This window comes from Trichosurus vulpecula, chromosome 8, assembly GCF_011100635.1.
Source record: "Trichosurus vulpecula isolate mTriVul1 chromosome 8, mTriVul1.pri, whole genome shotgun sequence".
Lineage (NCBI taxonomy): Eukaryota > Metazoa > Chordata > Mammalia > Diprotodontia > Phalangeridae > Trichosurus > Trichosurus vulpecula.
Genome location: NC_050580.1, coordinates 46405011 through 46408771, shown reverse-complemented (window position 1 = coordinate 46408771; position 3761 = coordinate 46405011).

Here is a 3761-nt window from a genome sequence, read left to right as displayed (position 1 = left end):
GTTATTTTTAGGAACAGTTGGGAAAAATCTGAAGATCTGGGTCTGGATGGCAGTGAGACAGAAGCTGCATGCATGACTGTTTGATGTATCTATAATGCCAGCTGATTGTATGTGTTGACACCACAGCAGGAAGCTCTATGGTCTAATGGGAGGATGAGTGAAAGTAAAGAAGGCAAAGGGAATACATTTTTACATAGCACCTACGGCATGCCTGACCCTGTGCTAAGTATTTTTACAAATGTATCATTTGATCTTCACACAATTCTGTGAGGTAGGAGCTATTGTTGAATCAAATAGAAGTCCTGACTTTTCTCAGGCTTACACAGTAAGCATCTGAAGCCAGATTTGAACTCAAAGTCTTATCTACTCACAGGAAGGAGAACTGGGTTGGAGACCCTAGTCTTCCATGAACTAGCTGTGTGCTCTGGGAGTACATTTTTTACTATGATTCTCAGTTTCCTCCTCTGTAAAATGGGCTCTGAAGTCCCTTCTAGTCATGATCTTCAGTGATTCTATAGAGAATGGAGCTGAGTGCTAGAGATTAGTGATATAAGTGAGATGTTACATATGGTCATTAACATTGAAAATGGCAGACATAGAAGGTATGTCAGTCATAAGAACTAACACATATAGCATCTTATTGCTTGAAACCCTATATGCTATCTCCCATCTCTGCATTTGCACAGGCTCTCCTGTGTCCAAGTGTTCATACCTGAACATCTCCATTTCTTAGACACCCAACCCTCTTTCAAGGCTCATTAAATGTTCTAATTCCTGATTTCCTGATCCCTCTAGTAGTGAATACTCTCTCCTTCTTCCAAGTAATAAAGATTAAATATATGTACATGTTTATGTAAATATATGTACATTTGTATAAATATTGAATCTTCAAATATTTATTTATATAAACATTTATGTGTACATTACATATGTATGTTTATCTTTTGCTTTGTGGCTGGGAAATATATTTCATGTATTTTAGTAAGTTTATTTTCCATAATAGGAGGTAACTGCCATAGAGCATTTTGCCTTTTTGTTCCCAGTGCCTACCACAACATCTTCCACTTAAATGGCATTTGATAAAGGTTTCATGTATTGGATCCTTCCCACCCTCTGAGGTGGGTACTACAGGTATTTATTACTCATATTTTACAGATGAGAAAACAAAGGCTCAGAGGGTTGGTGACTTCATCATAATCACAGCTAATGTCAGAAGTGGGAGAAGAGCATGTTGATTTGGGAAGGATTGGGCAATGTAGACCATCATAAGAATTGAGAAGAAGGGTATATCCCCCTATAAAATTCACTAATTCTCTCTGAAGTTTTGAAATGCCAGTGGGTTTGTTCTACCCTGGACATGAAACCTGAAGTTGGCAGCTCCTGGCTTTGCTGGCAGGAGGCAGACATGCTTGCTGAAACCAAGTAGCAGGTGCCAGCTTAGGCCCACTCCCTCAGCTCTGGCTTCCAGCCTCACCTTGGAAATAGAACAAAAATGTGGCTGAAACGTAACTGCTGCCAAAAGCCCAATGGGTCTCAGGAGGCTGGGGGTGGGGGTGGGGGACAACCTCAAATCCAGGGCTTTCCTCCCTCACAGCTGTGACTCCATTAGGCAGGGCCAAAATGGGATGCACAAAGCCTCTGAAGTCCAAGTGGATCAGGACAAGGTCAGACCTGTGAGGGGAAGCTGTGCTTATATATTCCTTTGCAAGTTATAACTTCCATTGAGGAGATCCAAAGGGAATAATTTCTCATTTTGTTGCTGGCATCAAGTGCCAAAGGAGATTTAGTCACTGACTTATAGAACCTCAAAGGTTGAAGGCACTTCAGAGGCCATTTAGTCCAACCTAGACCTGGCAAAGAATCCATTCACCAACACCCCTGACAAATGGCCATCCAATCTCTGTTTAGAGTCTTTTAATGCGGGAAGAAAAGAAGAATGGGATGGCTGGGCGAAGGGTGGCCACAGCCTCCTGAGTAGCTCATTCTATTTTTGTATGGCTTTTACTGTTAAGACATTTCCCCTGACTTTTTGCCTCAATGTGCCCCTTGTCTAATTCCAATTTCCACCCATTGCTCGGTTCTGTTTTCTGGTGCCAAACAGAGCAAGTATAATCTCTCTTCCATAAAAATGCTGGATTAGGAAAACCCATGTTTGAAAATCATTCCTCTAATACTTAATATAGTATCAGTATCTGATACTTAGTGTGTGCATATTCTCTCTCTCTCTCTCTCTCTCTCTCTCTCTCTCTCTCTCTCTCTCTCTTTGTCTCTCTGTGTCTCTGTCTCTCTCACACACAGAACTGTTATGAGGTTTAGATGAAATATTATCTATGAAGACATATATATGTGTGTATATATGTTTATGTGTATGTATATGTGTATATGTACATATGTACCCAAATAAATGTTAGTTGCCATTTTTGTTACGTATTTGAAGACAGCCATCATGCACTCCTTAAATCTACTCTTTTCTGGGGTAAACACAGAAACCTAATTCCTTCAACTGACTCTCATATTGAATGTTCTCAAGAACTTTCCTCATCCTGGTTGCCATCCTTTGCACTTTTCATATTATCAATGACCTTCCTAAAATGTAGTGGCCAGACCAAAACATACTACACCCAATGGGATCTGACTATAGTAAAATGGTTATTTCCATGGTCCTCTCTGTAGTCCTTCCATAGTATACCCCCAAAATTGGACTAGTTTTTTTGGCTGTTATATCACTCTATTGATATATTAAGCTTGTGGTTCATGAAAACCCTCAGATATTTTTTGTTTTAAATTTATAATGTGAATTTGACAAATATCAATAGACATGAACATTTCCATATAGAAAGTACAGAAAAAGGAGAATGTGAATGAAACCACAAATCCATAAAGTATATATTAAGTAAAGTATATAAAGAAAAGGACATACTCAATAAAATATACAAAGAAAAAAAAATTGTACATGAAATCAAAAACCCTTAAAGTAATTATTAAATTTAACAGTTGTACTCTACTTATCTAAGACCCCTTGTCTATGTTCTTCACCTTTTTTCTGTGTATTTTCAATACTACATTAAAACTCTTTCCCTCTTTTTCTTTGCCGTCAATTTTTATACCCTCTCCAAACTTTCCCACAACTTCCCCTAAAACAAAAGAAAGCCATCTTTTAGATAAATAAGTATATTTTAGCAAAACAGATTTGCACATAGATCGTGCCTGAAAATATATGTTGCATTCTGCCCCTTACAATCCAACACTTCCCTACCACAAGGTGGGGAGGACTCTTCATCATCTGTGTAACCCTCAGATCTTTTTCAGACTCACTAAAACCAAATTGTGCCTCCACCAATCCTATGTTTAGCAGCCAAAATCATTCTGATTATAATTTTCAGTTCAGTCAATTGACCTACCTACATGGTAAAGTGATAGAAGTCTTACTGTTCCAGTTTCTCTGACTGTACCACCATGTGGGCATATTGATGGTTTTGTGTGGAAATCATTGTCTTTTAGAGGTTAAAGGCAGCTTGGAAATAATCTTGTCCCACCTTCTTTTTTTAAGATGTGTTATCCCTTATTGATACCCTGCACCCCTTAGGTCATTCTAGTCAAGCTCTTGAACTACCCTTCCGTCCCCTTTGATTGGAATGCCCCAAAGGAATATCATTAGAGTATGCTAAGACAGATGAGGAATCTGAGGATCAAGGTGAGAACAGTTCTGGAAATGAGTACATTGATCTATTCCAGGATTTAGTGGTTAGCATATAGTCAAT